This window comes from Saccopteryx leptura, chromosome 2, assembly GCF_036850995.1.
Source record: "Saccopteryx leptura isolate mSacLep1 chromosome 2, mSacLep1_pri_phased_curated, whole genome shotgun sequence".
In the NCBI taxonomy this organism is placed as follows: domain Eukaryota; kingdom Metazoa; phylum Chordata; class Mammalia; order Chiroptera; family Emballonuridae; genus Saccopteryx; species Saccopteryx leptura.
In genome coordinates this window covers 164,849,478-164,866,773 of record NC_089504.1, presented here as the reverse complement: position 1 = coordinate 164,866,773, position 17,296 = coordinate 164,849,478, and the positions used below count along the sequence as shown (strand labels likewise).

At 45.0% G+C, this 17,296-nt stretch overlaps 1 pseudogene; it reads left to right on the top strand.

Moving 5' to 3' along the window:
- Positions 1-11,448: 11,448 nt before the first annotated feature.
- Positions 11,449-17,088, top strand: LOC136391650 (protein ZAR1-like; annotated as a pseudogene).
- The last annotated feature ends 208 nt before the right edge of the window (positions 17,089-17,296 follow it).

The following is a 17,296-nucleotide window of genomic DNA, read 5'->3' as shown; positions in this document are numbered from 1 at the left end:
TTATGGTTTAGTAACTAGGAATACAGAGATGCATAAAAACTCTTTTGTGTGCTTATGATGTATAGGGGAACAGGAAAGTAATTATGTGGATCAGTTCCAATTTTTTTTTTTTTTTCTGTATTTTTCTGAAGCCGGAAACGGGGAGAGACAGTCAGACAGACTCCCGCATGCGCCCGACTGGGATCCACCCGGCACGCCCACCAGGGGGCGACACTCTGCCCACCAGGGGGCGATGCTCTGCCCCTCCGGGGCGTCACTCTGTTGCGACCAGAGCCACTCTAGCGTTTGGGGCAGAGGCCGAGGAGCCATCCCCAGCGCCCGGGCCATCTTTGCTCCAGTGGAGCCTCTGCTGCAGAAGGGGAAGAGAGAGACAGAGGGGAAGGAGAGGGGGAGGGGTGGAGAAGCAGATGGGCGCTTCTCCTATGTGCCCTGGCCGGGAATCGAACCCGGGACTTCCGCACGCCAGGCCGACGCTCTACCACTGAGCCAACTGGCCAGGGCCGGATCAGTTCCAAATTTATTGACTGTCTAAAAATAAATAAAATCAATTTTATGTAATTTGATAGAGAAATGAACAGATATGTACAGGAGCATAATGGAGTTAGATACCTAATTCTACCCCAAAGATGGAAGATGGAAAGAGTGTCCATACTAGTAAAGATGGAAAACTCAAAGACACAGGAAAGAGAAAAAAAGGATGGACATTTGATGGAATAATTTCTCTATGCAGATCAAACTGAAAGTTTGTATAGTAAATGACTGGGATGGGGGGGGAGATAGAAACATAGATAATAGTGGATGTCTGTACAGAATGTGTAGATTGATGGTAATAATCTGAGGGGTAGAACTTTTCTGCTTGATAGCTCCTATTGTTTTTGTTAAACAGGAGAGGAAACTTGCTGTAAGTGAAAGTGTAATATCTGCACAGCGAGGAAACAAACTCTTTCACCAACACAATTAAATGGTCAAATTAAGGAGTCTTTATTTTTAAGCTGGCGACCGCACAGAGACCTAAGTCAATCAAGTCATGTGACCCCAAATGAACTCAGGGGTTTGCTTTTAAGGGAAAAAAAAAAAAGAAGCAGGGGGGCAGTGAGCACCTAGCCAAAGCAGTTTTACAAAAGCGAAACAGGCTTTCAGTTATTGTTGGAACAATCTAGGGAGAGAGTGCTCAACAAAGCACTTTACAAAAGCAGAAGAATGTGCTCAGCTATCTTCGTCTTTTTTTTTTTTTTTTTTTTTTTTTTGTATTTTTCTGAAGTTGGAAACAGGGAGGTAGTCAGACAGACTCCCGCATGTGCCTGACCGGGATCCACCCGGCATGCCCACCAGGGGGTGATGCTCTGCCCATCTGGGGCATTGCTCTGTTGCAACCAGAGCCATTCTAGCACTTGAGGCAGAGGCCACAGAGCCATCCTCAGCGCCCGGGCAAACTTTGCTCCAATGGAACCTTGGCTGCGGGAGGGGAAGAGAGAGACAGAGAGGAAGGAGAGGGGGAGGGGTGGAGAAGCAGATGGGTGCCTCTCCTGTGTGCCCTGGCCGGGAATCGAACCCGGGACTCCTGCACACCAGGCCAATGCTCTACCACTGAGCAAACTGGCCAGGGCCCTATCTTTGCCTTTTACAGAGGTTGTTAAGGCAGCCTCCTGAGGGCTTTTCCGGGATATGGGGACATTTAGGAACATTTATGGCCTTTACAGAACTAACATTATGGCTTTATACAACTCTTTTCATTTACTCATCTGCAAATCTTGCAAAACTCATTCTATGATCAAGGTTTTGGTGTTACCACACTTCAAAAGGAAGCTGTAACTAAGAAATAGAGCCCTGGCTGGTGGTTCAGTGGATAGAGCAATGGCCTAGCATATGGATGTTCTGGGTTTGATTCCTGGTCAGGGCACACATGATAAACAACCATCTGCTTCTCTCTCTCTTCCCTTTCCACAGCCAGCGGCTCTATTGATTTGAGCATTAGCCTCAGGTGCTGAAGATAGCTGTTGGGAGCACATCAGCCTCAGGTGCTAAAAATAGCTCAGTTGATTCAAGCATTGGCCCAAGGTGGGGGTTGCTGAGTGGATCCCTGTCAGGGTGCATATGGGAGTCTGCCTCACTGTCTTCCTCTAACCTAAAATTTTTTTTTTCTTTTTTCTTTCTGAAGCTGGAAACGGGGAGAGACAGTCAGACAGACTCCCGCATGCGCCCGACCGGGATCCACCCGGCACGCCCACCAGGGGCAATGATCTGCCCACCAGGGGGCGATGCTCTGCCCCTCCGGGGCATCGCTCTGCCGTGACCAGAGCCACTCTAGCGCCTGGGGCAGAGGCCAAGGAGCCATCCCCAGCGCCCGGGCCATCCTTGCTCCAATGGAGCCTTGGCTGCGGGAGGGGAAGAGAGAGACAGAGAGGAAGGGGGGGTTGGAGAAGCAAATGGGCGCTTCTCCTATGTGCCCTAGCCGGGAATCGAACCCGGGTCCCCCACACACCAGGCCGACGCTCTACCGCTGAGCCAACTGGCCAGGGCTTCTAACGTAAAATTTTTTTAAAAAATAAAAGAAATAAAGGAGAGCATAAGTGAACTTGAGGACCATGGATTTTTAGCATAACCAATATAAAGAATTGAATGTGCCTGACCTGTGGTGGTGCAGTGGATCAAGCATTGACCTGGAATGCTGAGGTCGCTGGTTCAAAACCCTGGGCTTGCCTGGTCAAGGCACATATGGGAGTTGATGCTTCCTGCTCCTCCCCGCCCCCTTTCTCTCTCTCTCTCTCTCTCTCATTTCTAAAATGAATAAATAAATAAAAATAATTTTAAAAAAAGAAGAATTGAATGTGCTTCCAGGTAGAGAAGGGACAGGTTATATTATCCAGGGTTGGGATTCTACAAGTCACATATAATGGGAGAACAAGGGCAAGAAGAGTGATGATTTGATGGATCACATGACAGAAAATAAACAGAAAAAAAGAATGAAAGAAACGAGAAAGGAGTTAACAGACTGGAGGAAATTAGGTATGTGTATGTGGCATAAGATGAAGAGACTGGCAGGCATAATGAACTAGACAAATGATATCTGCATTTAAATGAATCTCAGCAGTTAGAAAGAAAAATAACTAGACCACTAGAAGCATATTAACAACATTCTTCAGTTAAAAGATAATTTTGGAAAATAGCAGACATAGAAACAAAAGCCATTAAAAGTTAGGTCACCCTGACCAGGCGGTGGCATAGTGGATAGAGGAGCGTCGGACTGGGATGCGGAGGACCCAGTTCGAGACCCCAAGGTCGCCAGCTTGAGCGCGAGCCCATCTGGTTTGAGCAAAAGCTCACCCGCTTGGACCCAAGGTCACTGGCTCAAGCAAGGGGTTACTCAGTCTGCTGTAGCCCCACGGTCAAGGCACATATGAGAAAGCAATCAATGAACAACTAAGGTGTTGCAACAAAAAACTAATGATTGATGCTTCTCATCTCTCTCTGTTCTTATCTGTCTGTCCCTATCTATCCCTTTCTCTGACTCTCTCTCTGTCTCTGTAAAAAAAAAAAAAAAAAGGTAAGTTCTGATACAATGAAGTCAGAGTCCCAGCATGACCCAATAATAATCACATGGGACTCAAAAACAGATCAATTGGGAGTGCCTGATAGGGAAGATTTTCAATGAGCTCAAAGATTTCAACAATACTCTAGAGAGGAGGGTTATGAATTTCTGTAGGGTAATACAGACAAGTGCCCGCTGGGACTCAGATTCAAGCTGTCTGTAAAATTAGTTGGCCGGGAACCCTTCCCTGCCTCCGGTCTCTGTTTGGAATAGTTGTTGTTTGTGAGGATTTTGTTTTCTGGAAGAAAGGGGAAAAGATGGACAATCTTCACACTTCTGGAAGAATATAAAGGATTTTAATGTGACACTAATGAGTAAATTTAATACCTTGAGTGTCTTGCAATTTTATGAGAGGTGACAACCCCAGGAGGGTGGAGATAAACTGAGTGGAATACTAGGTAAAAGTACAGGCAGCCTAAGCAGGTCTAAAGTGGAAATAGGTGTGCCATTTGACCTGACTTAATTTTAGCAGATGTGTGACATCCACAGGAGAGGAATAAATTGCTTTTTGGAGAGTGGGCTTTTAAAGGGTTGAAAGACAATTTGGGGGTCACTGTCAAATAAACTTTTGGTAAACAGCCTCACTTGTACTCACATAAAATAAAACAAAGCTATATCACATTTGTATCCATATATAATCTACATTTTAGTGTGCATCTAAATTTATGATTCCACTAATTATTTAGGATAATATAGATGTTTAATTTCATTTTTTTTTCTTTTTTTTATAAATAAATTTTATTTTAATGGGGTGACATCAATAAATCAGTGTACATATATTCAAAGGAAACATGTCCAGGTTATCTTGTCATTCAATTGTGTTGCATACCCATCACCCAAAGTCAGATTGTCCTCCGTCCCCTTCTATCTAGTTTTCTTTGTGCCCCTCCCCCTCCCCCTCTCCCTCCTTCCCTCCCCCCACCCCCAATAACCACACTCTTGTCCATGTCTCTTAGTCTCGTTTTTATGTCCCACCAATGTATGGAATCCTGCAGTTCTTGTTTTTTTCTGATTTACTTATTTCACTCTGTATAATGTTATCAAGATCCCACCATTTTGTTGTAAGTGATCCGATGTCATCATTTCTTATGGCTGAATAGTATACCATGGTGTATATGTGCCACATCTTCTTTATCTAGTCTTCTATTCTTTCTTTTTTTTTTTTACAGTGATTAAAGCCTTTAAGAAACTCTTGGCCAATACAGCAAGAATCCATAAAAGGGTAGTGTCCTTAACATGTTCACCAAGTCCAAGTTGGCCTCAACACCATGCCAAATCCCTGAAAAATGCAACCCAACCCCAGTTCAGTCTGTTAGGAGCTGTCACAAGGAGCAAGAGTCCAGGAAAAGTCCACATCCAGGAAAAGTCCACATGGCACTGGAATTTTTGTCACAATTCTATACTTTGCTGCTCACGTCCAAGTCCCAATGACCACTGCTTCTAGCTGGTAATGATTCAGGTAGACTGGAAATGCCATCTGCAGCATGTGTGGATATGGCTTCTGTTCTCTTCTGCCTGGAGAGATGAGACCAGGTTGCTTTTCCCTGGAGCTCTGCAACTGTGGCATGGTAAAGAGAACCTTGGGATACACTAAGCTGGTGGCAAAGGTAGATTCATAAAAGGAGTTGGCAAAAGGGGGAAAGAGAGCTCTAAATTAGGAGTAGGTCCCAGCCTGAAATATGAGTGGGGCATTGAGGTAGGAGGAATAAAGGAAACACTATATATTAAGCAAAGCAGCAGAAAATAGGACTATCAACACCCACAACAGAGATCTTCGAGGGAAGAATTAAAAATCTGACTATTCAGGCAAGACAGATAAGTGGCCCTTGTGCAAATGAGATCAGTTTACCTGCTTCTTGGAAGAAATACCCTAGGCTCATCCACAGTGTTGTAGATGGGGCCGATGGCCCTGGGCACCTTCAGCCTTCAGTGGCAAACCCCAGCATTCTGGGCAAGGTTAGGTCATAGGTGGCTGGAGCAGGGCTGGAAGAGACTGAACCCTCCCTTAGAGGAGCGAGGGGGAAGCCTACCTTCCAGTGTCCCTGTTTCCTCACAGCAGAGGCATGTAAGTCTGGCAGGCTTTAGCTCAATGACCTTCCTTTCCACTATTGAAGCAGGACCCAGATGGCATCCTATGAGACCCCTTTGGGGCATTGGAGCCTTTAAGAGCGTATACTAAAAGGTGGTAGTTCCCCTGATCTCAATTGGGCTTTTTTTGCCTCTTGGTATCTTAAAAGCCATGCTCAGAAGATCTCGCTGAGGGGTTTGAGGATCCCCACCGGCCTATATAAATCTTTTCCATATATCTGGAGGTATTTGGAAAAAGACAAAAACAGTGTTATTAGCTGGATCAAATAAAAGATGTTTAATTTATTAATGTGTTGTTTAATATATTGTTTTCATTATAAAGTTAGGATTAAGAGGGTTAACATTTTCACATGAGAAGCCGAGGCTGACGTCATTGTCTTTCTAACCATGACCCTGAGACTGGTGGTCAGATCTGTCTTAATATGCACAGTAGAGTGCCATCTAAAAAGTGTCTTCTATCTGAACTTGTATTTGTTTACTTATTACTTACCTAAGGCTAACCTGTGTTTAAGTAATTTTTTTAAAGAAGGTCAGTACAGTTAGGTACCAATTTAAAGAGCAAGATAGAGTTAGACCTTGTTCTTTAAATACTACTGTAGTTGAAGCCAATTGATGATAAGGTTTCCTCTGTAGTGTTTTAAATAGGTTTGGTTCATAAATGTTGATTTTATATTCCAATTCTTCTGCAGTTTCAGAATTACATAGTGAGCTTCTGAAGAAATTTCTTCAAACCAACTAATATTTATTGGTCCTAAATCTGTAAGAAAAGTAAAAATCTTATCTTGGTTTTCATCAGCGACACAGAAAAATTCACAATCACAGTAAAGATCATAATAAAGAAAAGGATGTTTGAGATTTAGACGTGGATGACTTTTGTTAAAGCACATTAATTAAAAAGGATCATTCATCTATTCTCTTATGAATCTATAGTAAGGTATAACAAATTTACAAAAGCCACAAGGAAATAACTCAACTATATTAGCTCTTCTAAAGTTTTCTTTATCTTATATTCACAATTCATAAACAAAAACCATAGTAAGAATGCATTCTAGTCATAATTCAAATGTTTATAGAGATTACATAAGAGGAAGTGATAAATCTACAGGTATAAGAAACATGTGGACTCAAAATTAAAGGGAATAAAAAGATTCTGTTAAAAAGAAATGAAAATGTTCTACTCTAAACTATCCACTCTTAAAGTAGTGGTTCTAAAAGTGTGGTATGTGGACCAATTGGAGGAAAGTCCCCAAGGCCTTTTCAAGAAGTTCATATGGTCAACTGCACTGCTGGTGTGTGAAACTGACACCTTTGCAAAAGTCAAGGCAGTGGCAACAAACTGTACTAGTCACTGTATTCTTTATCACCATGCACTCATAAAAACAAAAAGCCAGCTTAATTAAAATGTACTTAATGAAGCGGTGCAAATTAGTTTTATTAAAGCCTCATATTAATATTTAAAAAACAGCTTTTTAATATTCTGTCGACAAAATTAAAAGTATGTAAAATACATTTCTGCATATTTAACAATAGCTGTCTATAAAAGCACTAATGTGATGAGTTGTAAGCTGAATTTGCACTTTTTTTATAGAAAGCCATTTTTACTAGAAAGAATGACAAACTAAGTCATTCTGAGTTGGGTGATTTGGGAAACATTTTTTTCAGTAATCAATGAAGTGAGTCTGTTATTGAGGGAAAACAACAGCCAATGATACGGTGTTGAGCTTTCAAATTAGAATTAGAATTTTGTTAAACTTCACCTGGCTCTGTCAGTTTGACATCCTCCATTGAACAAATATGATTTTACAAATATCATTTAACACAATGTCAATACAGTATATGGAACATTTGTGTAATTCAGAATATAGGCACTTTCCAAATAATCAATACATGATGTTACAAAATAAATAAAAGATTCAAAGTGCAAGAAAGACTAATAGAATTTAATGTAACAAGAGTATGAACAGTTCATTACATGGTTTCAGATAACACATTGCAACTTTTAAGAAACTACCACTTAAATTTTGGTGTTGTTATAAAGTATTGCACCCCAGATTCTGAAAGGCACTGTACCTCATTTTATCAAGTTCACGTAGAGACACCCAGACCAGATGAATTTGGAAAAGTTTTATTAAAGGAGGAAATTTATTAAATATGCCGGCCACATATAGCTTACACAGGGCAGCAGTCCCAAATCGTGTGTCCAATTAATATTCTAGGGGCTGGTTGAATACCTTTTTTTTTTTCAAATCTTTTTTTTTTTACAGAGACAGAGAGAGAGTCAGAGAGAGGGATAGATAGGAATAGACAGACAGGAACTGAGAGATGAGAAGCATCAATCATTAGTTTTTCATTGCGCACTGAAACACCTTAATTGTTCATTGATTGCTTTCTCATACGTGCCTTGACCATAGGCCTTCAGCAGACTGAGTAACCCCTTGCTGGAGCCAGCGACCTTGGGCTCAAGCTGGTGAGCTTTTTGCTCAAACCAGGTGAGCCCGTGCTTAAGCTGGCGACCTCAGGGTCTCAAACCCGGGTCTTCCGCATCCCAGTCTGACGCTCTATCCACTGCGCCACCACCCGGTTAGGCTGGTTATACCCTTAATTATACATGGGTGGGGGGAAAGCCTGACATCACAGCATAAGCATATAACCTTTGTTTTCACCTACACAGGTTTGGGAAAAGGATGAAGGGGGGATGGGACACAATTCATTAGCAAGTTTAGGATTCATAAAAAACTTTTCTACACATTAAAACTTACAAGGTAACACAATAGTAAAAATGTTATTTTACATATTAAAAGATATTCCTATATTTTCTAGTGTTCCCCTGCCATTCCTTTGTTTAGAGATACATACATTAACTACATGCTTTCAGGAGGGGAGGGGTAGTTTCCATGGAGACAAATGCCTGTAAATGGACCATCAATATAAGAAAAGGTTTATTTTAATCTTTTTCTTCCTGCACCTGGCTAGCTATTCATCTATTTCCTTACAGGTGTGGGGGGAGGTCAGAGAATCCAAATCTCCTTCCCCTCTGCATTTACAATATAATGCTATCAGCCACCCTGGTTTGATGCTAATCACACAAGTACAAAACTCATTTACAAAATCTCTCTTCTTGCCTAGCCCTAATTAATAAAATGTTCTTTAAGCTTCCTAAAAATATTAATTCTGTAGTTTTTGGTACCTTACAACAGTGTAGTATGGAAGAAAAATACCCACAATTAACTGAAGACTATTAAAATACTCCTTTCCCCCCCAATTACTTTGCAGTGTGTAGCTGGGTTTTCTTCAGACTTCTACCAAAGAAACATATTGCAACAGACTGGATACAGTACAGATGAGAATCTAGCTATCTTCTATTAAGCCAGCTATTAAAGAGAATGGAAAAACTATAAAACAATGCCACTCTTTTTTAAAAATATATTTATTTTTCATAACAATGTTATTAATGTTAATACACATTGGGTTTATTTTTGTTACTTGAGGGGTTTTTTTAAAGCTCTTAGTTTTGATTTCTAATCTGGCAATCTACATAAAGAAAAGCTCTTTGAGACCTTCAGTCATTTTTAAAAGTGTAAGGAGTACTGAGACCAAAATACTAACGATTCTCATTTGCAGGACATTCTGCAAAACAATTCTACTGCTAACCAAGGGACCAGACTCCTCTTGTTTCTCCCGGGCTTCTGTACAATCCTTACCATTTTGTAACTGTAAATGTTCCTTCTCTTAACTGGAGTTATGACTCCATAAAGTACAGTTTATAATGTAAACAAAAACGTGAAGCATTGGGACCTAGCTGGTTTGGTCTGTGGTAGTGCTTCTGCCAGGCGTGTTGATGTCCCGGGTTCAATTCCGGGTCAGGGCACACAGGAGAAGCGCCCATCTACGTCTCCACCCCTCCCCCGCTTGCTTCTCTGTTTCTTGCTTCTTTCTCTCTCTTACCCTACAGCAGCCATGGCTGGATTAAAGTAAATTGGCCCCAGGTACTGAGGCTGGCTCCATGGCCTCCACCTCAGGTGCTAAGAAGAGCTCCATTGTTGAGCAATGCAGCTACTCTCCAGATAGAGCATCGCCCACTGTGGGTTTGCCAGGGTAATTCCCCATGGGGCTGCATGCCAGAGTCTGTCTCGCTACCTCCCCTACTCTCACTGATTTTTTTTTTTTTTAAGTGGAGCATTGGATTCTTTCCAGCAGGTATACATATTTATTTTCCTGAAAACCTTTGCTGTGGTTGATCAATTTACACGAAACCTATCCGTACCAGTTTGGCTGCATTGACTCAAAAATTTCAAAGAAAGACCCTGACCCATTAGCTCAGTGGATCAAGCACAGGCGCAGCCTATGGAAGTCCTTGGTGCAATTTCCAGTCAGGGAACACCAGAAAAGCAACCATCTGCTTCTCTCCCTTTTCCCCTCCCACAGCCAGTGGCTCCACTGATTCCAGCAAGGTCATCTCCCCCACCCGCACCCCCAGAGCAGCTTGGTTGTCTCAGAGCCACAGCCTCAACCTAAAAATAGCTTGGTACTCATAGCAACGGTCCCAGCCCGGGTTGCTCCTGGATCCCCATCCTGCCCATGCAGGAGTTCGCCGGACTACCTTCCCTCCTTTCACCTAAATAAAAATTTCAAAAAATATTGGCCTCTCTCTGCATCCAATAGGCATTTTTCTCTACAATATAACTCTGGCGCTGGAAAAATTAAGTCTGCAAAAGAGAAAAGAACACACTTCACGGGGTGGGGTCCTTAAGTGACTGTGAGGTAGCATCAAAAATGGGTACATTAAAAAAAAAAAAAAAAGAGGGTACAGTTGCCTAAGGTGACATTAATGCTTGATCTCGGTCCCAACCTTTGGGACAACGCACTCGCTGCGACGGTGGGAGCCCTGTGTATTTGTGCTGCCCAACACAGCGACCACAGTCCCGTCCAGCATTGGAAACGGGACAAGCACGACTCAAAATAGCACTTCTGACATTAACTTTAATCACATTAACTCGTCACGGGCCGCGAGGGCTCCCATTAAGCGCCAATTCAAATAAGGCACCAGCTGAGGTGAAGAGGCGCGGACGCAGCGCCGGAAGCGCAAAACCCAGCCCAGCACCCAACATTCCAGAAAAGTAACGATCGTGTGCAAGGAGGTTTCAGACTGGGAAAACTGCTGCAGCTAGTTGCCCAGCCCCGAGCGGGTGGCGGGGACCAAGGTGGGAACCTCGCGTCCCAGAGGAGGCCCCGAGCTCCCGGGCGGGACGGGAAGAACCGGTCCATCATCCCCCATCGGGGCGGGACCATCGGCATTGGATCCGCATCCCTCTGCGGCACTAAACCCTCCACAGATGCCGCTCCTCCGGCCCACGCGCCTTTGGACCCGCACGCTCTTCCCGCGGCGTCCCTCCGCCCGGACGCAGCCGAAGCAGCCACCGCCAGCGTGGGCTTTCAGACACTGGCGCCAAAGCGGCGCTCCTACAAGTCATGCGCTAACGTCATGGCGCCGCACGCGCCACACGCGCGTGCGCGCACGCGTACTATCCGGGAGTCAGGCTGGCCGCGAGCCGCCGGGCCTCCTGGGGTTGCGGAACCGTAACTCTGTGATAGTACAAGGCAGAGGCTTATCACGGAACCCTCGGAGGGCCGCCCTGTGTACCCTTCGTGACCCCCGCCCCCTCGCTCGTCTCTTGTCTCTTGTTCGGGCGCCCGCGGCCTGTTGTGTCACAGACCTCTCTTCCTCCCCGAAGTCGCCAACCTTGGAAACCCAGGGTAGCCTTAGGCGGAGGATGACCTGTTTCCGGCTGCTGCTCCCTGTGGCTTGGACGGGCAGACATGTGAAGCCAGAGGACATCAGATCTAGTCCTTTGATGCTCTTACATGGCAGGTCTAAGCCTGTCTCCCTGCCTGAGAATTGGGGAGCCCACGCAACCCTACCTGCAGTACCTGCAGTGTGAGCTATTCCCCTCTGCAGGCTGCTCTAGTGCCCTTTCCATTCCTAGAGGACCGGCCACCCTGTGTGTGCTGTGGTCCCTTCCCAACTACCCTGGAAGGCCTGAACTATTCTCATCGTGCACAAGTCTGACTTGCCTTGTACAAATATAGGTTTCTTTATGGCCTGCTTCCAAAGCCTTCCTCCCCTACTGCTTCTAGAAGGCTCTTGAGCAGTAAATACCAGAAGCAACCTTGAATTAAAAAAAGGTGAGCTCTACTTGGTTGCTTAGATGTCCTTTCAGTTTAATCATAACCTTTAGCTGTAGCAGGAAGCCTGACCAATACAGAGAGATACCAGAGCTTATGATCACCTAGATCCGAACAGCAAAGGATCCTTATCTAACAATAGCTGCCACTTAGTGAACACGTGAGTTCACCTGCTTTGTGCTTCACAAGCAATAACACATCTTTCAGTAATCCTGTAAATTTGTTAGTACTGTCAGATGGCAAAACCAAATCCATAAAATGCCCAGGTTTCAATTCAAGTGGGTCTGACCTCAGATATTGATCCTGTTATTAAATCTGCACTCACCCTCTAAATCAGAACAATTTGCTACTCCCACCATTTTTTGTGGGGTGGGGAGTGTTCTCTCTAGGAGTGGACTGAGACCCTTTAGCATGTCATACAATCCTCTGAAATACGTTTGCTCTCACTACATATATCCCACTCTGTCATAACTTTCTGCTCCTCACTCCTCTGGTCTTTACTTTCATTAACCCTGGCATAATGGACTTTCTTCTTCACCCTCTTCTAGTACAAGGCTGCTGAAAGAACTACTCCTTGTACTTGTTTTACCGTATGCTTTAAAACAGGATCTCAAAAATGGTACCTATTAAGGTGACCAACTTTTTTACAATGAAAAGGACAAAACTAAATTCAAGAAAACAATATCATAAATAAAAGAAACATTCATTGCAACAATAATATACTATAATATGATAAATGCATAATAAAAACATTTGTAATATTTTATATTATAATTATGCTTACATGCATATTAATTTTTAATAATAACTAAGAAAAAAGGACTCATTTTGATACAAATATGTCACATCACACGCAATGGATTGACTCTGCATCGATAGAATACGGCCATTTACAGATTAGTCTTCCAATACCAAAAAGGAGGACACTTTTCGAGGGAGGACGGAACTTACAAAAGGACTGTCCTCCCTAAAGGAGGACAATTGGTCACCTTATTACTATGGGAATAAATAAATGAATGGCTAACTATAGCAGGTATGTGAATAAGTCAGTAATGAAAAACAGCTTTGGAAAAAGATTTAGGCACAGCAAACTGAAGAACCAGGGAAAAGCAATTGAATCAGGTGGCAATGAGGCCTCTGTAGGTATGTAGCTCACCTCCCCCCATGCCCTTCAATTAGGGTCATAGGCAGCTGCACCCATCAGCATCTGAAATAAATGGGGAAGCTAGAATGAACCTGAACCAGTGTGACCAGGAGAGAGAAGGGCCGAATGAAGGTGGAAGCAGAATGTAATGCCAGTGGTCAAGGCCAGACAGGTTCACATTGGATTCAGGCAGATGGTAGAGGAACTGTGGAGCTGGAAAGCATTAGACCATTACCATTTATTAGAGTCTCACAATGGCAGACAAGCAAACAGGCAGAGAAAAAAACACTTCTCATAGCAGCAGGTGAACAAACAGGAAAATGGCTTCTCACAGTGGCAGGCAAGCAATCTGTAATCCGCAAAAACTGCCCTGAATAAAAGTACCTGTAGCCTTACATAGGCTACAAATACATGGCTCTGCAACATGCTCACACACTAATCACACAAAGTGCAAGCAAGAAAGCCTAACAGCTGTTTTCCCAACAATCCACCCCTTTAGGGTTGCTTGCCTCACAATCTACACAATAGGTATCTTCCACAATGGTCCATTACATAAACAGAGACTACAATAGCACAAGCTATACCAAAAATGACAATTACAAAGGTGCCTTTCACAATGACATCTCTCTGAGCACCCAATGGATAACATGCTTCTACCTTAGGTGTCTGGACACCAGTTGCCCGTGGAGTTAACTGGAGGCCCATCTCCAGCCCTCTACCTTATGGTGCTAACAAGGCCACCCATCGTAGGTGGGGGGCCTATACAATCCAAAACCATGTCTATTGAAGAAAGTGTCTTTGGTGCATTTATGCAACTGAATGGGAGCAGCTTCCCAGTACAGGAGGGCCTCCATGGGAGCTGGGTCCCCATCAGGGTCTCTTGTAGTATTTTCCACAAGCAGCACTTCCATCCAGCAAGGGATCCAATGCCCTCCTCTTATCCCAGTCCCTGCTTCAAGAGTCCATTATACCATTTAATGACCAGTTTACGATAGACAGCTCTGCTGTCTGTGCAGGTCTTTGATACAGATCTCAGTGCTTTTCCATAAACATTGTGTTTGTTGCCACAATCCCCATCCAAACCCCTCAGCAAACTCATAGGGCCTGGCAGGGTCAAACGTATTCAAGGCCTGTGCCACCCTGACAATTCTCTTAGCTGCTGCTGAAAAGGGGGTGGCACCTCATACCTGCTAAGGCCAACACTTGCTACAAATTAGAAGGGGACCAGTGGATTGCCGATTCCACATGGGGCCTCCAGCCCCTGCCCATACCCATTAGGCAAGTCACAGCCTCCCCCCTATTCAAACTGGAATAACAGGTCTTGAGGATCCTCCTCTTTCTCAGCTATTTCCAACATATAATCCTGCAACTGTGCAACCCAAACAGCAGCCATTTTCTTGGCAGCTGACAGGGCCACCCACTTCCCCTCCTTTTTCAGTGACTGGAACCTCTGTTCCAGCTTAAGCAGCTGCCAAAGCTCTAACAGGACTCTATTAGATTTGCCATCCAATTTCTCTTTATCTGCAATCAAATCTACTCACATCTGTGTTTGGGTAGTCTTTATAGGCCTGTTTCTCTTATATGCCACCATCTGTGTAACTGCATTGATGGGCTGCCCCACATAGGGGCTCAAGGTAGCCACTATGACTCCAAAAGGGCTGATGAGGCACTAGAGAGAATAAGGTCCCTCATCCCTGCCATAAATACTTTATCATCTGGCCCACAGGACCTCAGGTTGAAAGCACCATTCTTCATATCTAGTTCCCAGAGGACCTACTGCAGCTCAGTATATGACTGCTACTGACTCACTGCCCCAGCAAGTCTCTAGCATTCTACCAGACTGTACGAATGGCAGCCATCACCCATTCTAATAGGGTATGGTTTCCTGGGTTGTCATGGCAGTTCTGAAGATGCTGCCTCAAGGAAGAGTGCATGGTAATTGCAGCCAATTCCTCCATCTCTGTTCCAGAGGGCATGATGCTATCCACGCTATGTCCCACAACTGCCGCAACAAGGCTGCCAGGCGTTCAGTGGGCTTCTGCCTGAATTTCACCCCTAACTCCATCAACTCTGAGTATAGGGCTGGCCCACAGAATGCTCCACTACTTGTGAAGGGAGTTATGCCTGCCCCTGAGGCACTTTTGGCTGCTGAGTTTTTACCTTCTGGGAGACCACTGGCTAGCTCGGAGTCTGCTGACTGCAGTTTCAGCCCAAACCTCCTAGTCCTCAGAAAAGAAGGAATTGGAAACAGGTGCTATTGCCGACTCAGAGCCACTCCACCAGCACACACGCAGCTCCTTCTTCAGCAACCGCTTTGGCTCTTATGGCTGCTGGCTATCAGCCTGAAACGGGAACTCAAGCTCTTGAACTCACAGTTGTTTCTCTAACAACTGCTGTTGCCAGCATTTGGCTTCTAGGGAAAACTGCAGCTCTTGGTCCCATAGTTCCTTCTCAAGCAACTGTCCCAACTCCAAGTGCTGTTGGTGTTCTCCCTGCATTTCACACTGATGCTTTCAAAAGCTGTAAGCTTTCTTCTCTAGCAATCATTCCAGTTCAAGCCATCGTTGGTTCTCAGCCTGCAGCCTGAACTGGAGTTCTCAACTTCACAACTCTTTCTCCAATTACCATTCCAGCTCATGCTGTTGTTGGCACTCAGTCTGCAGCTCATCCTGGAGCTTTTGACCTCACACAGCCTCTCACACAGAGCTTTCAGTTTCTTCTCACAGGGCTATAAAATCACCCAGCCCACAACCCCCAACAGGAGAGCCATAGAGAACCATATGCTGGAGAACAACAGCCACTTCTGTATGCCACCCTTCAAGGGTGTTGGCAGTTCCATACTGATCTGATCTGAACACTGCTCACTGTGCCAGATGTAAGGCCAGTGGCCAAGGGCAGGCAGGTTCACATTGGATTCAGGCAGACGGTAGAGGAACTGCGGAGCTGGAAAGTATTGGGCCATTTCATTTATTAGAGTCTTGCAATGGCAGATGAGCACTCAGGCATGGGAAGAAACCACTTCTCACAGCAGCAGGCAAACAAATAGGAAAGCAGCCCCGTGCAGTGATGGGCAAGCAATCTGCAATCTGCAAAAACTGCCCTAAGTGAAAGTACCTGTAGCCTTACAAAAGCTACACACGCATACACAAGTGGCTCTGCCATGTGCTCACACACTAATCATGCAAAGTGTAAGCGAGCAAGCCTAACACAGCTGTTTTCCCAACACAGAACAAGGACACTGACTGTACTAGGATATTATACTAAGCCTGTAGGCAGGTGGAGCACTTTGTCCCTACTGCCTGCACCAGGGAACAAATTATGGGAACACTCTGGCTTTGGGCCAGCCTGGACTCTCTGAGTATGAACAGTCTGACTGGAGGCAAAACACTGGTGGCCCCACTTTGCTGGCCAGGAGGGGCTGGTGGTGCCCATGAGTGCCTGGGTCTATCGCACTGAGCCTTATAAGATAGTGAAGCCTAAGGCCATTTTCTCCCAGGTGAACTCCAGCCTGGGCCCGTGGCTGTGCAAGACCAACACCAAGGAGGTGGACATGCAGGTGAGCCGACCGGTGGGCAGGTCTGTGCAGTGCTCACTGGGCCCTCTCACCCTGCATAGCTGTTCTCCATGGGGTTGCCAGGGCCCGTAGGCACCCCTGCCAGCCTGGGACCTCCATTCACCAGTGACGGGCCTCAGGGGCCTGGTCCGGCTTCGGGAGGATGAGAAGAATAAGGAAAGAAAGGTGCTTTCAGGTCCTGTGGAGGCCATCCAGCAGCAGCAGAAGTCACCACCAATGCCAGGGTCACAACAGAACAAGCAGGTGGAACTCTGGCCCCAGGACCTATTGGGGGAGGAAGGTGCCCCGAGTCCTGGGGAAAGGCAGAGCCAGCAGGCCCAGGGAGATGCCGCCCGCTCAGGAAACCCAGCTTCCAGATACCCTTGTCTCCTGCTCTGTCCTCAGCTAGCCCCTCCCTCTCTTCCATTTTTGGGACAATCGAGCAAAATCTTCCCTGCCTTCCTCCCTTTGTTGGATGAAGGAGAGGAAGTTCTGAAAACATGTATTTTACATGGCCTCTGTGTTTTGTAACATTCTGGGGAAATACAGAGCCAGCTTTAAGCATGTGCTACCAAAATGTGATCGGAATTTTGTTCTGGGGAGACAGTGCTGGTGATTGAGAGTGGATTGAGAAAGTGTGATAGACAGGGAGAAGAGCACCACAGATGAGACACTAAGTAAATGTAGTGACTTTGAGAACAGCTGTGAATGAGGTTAAGGAGGCTTCTTGGATTTTCCA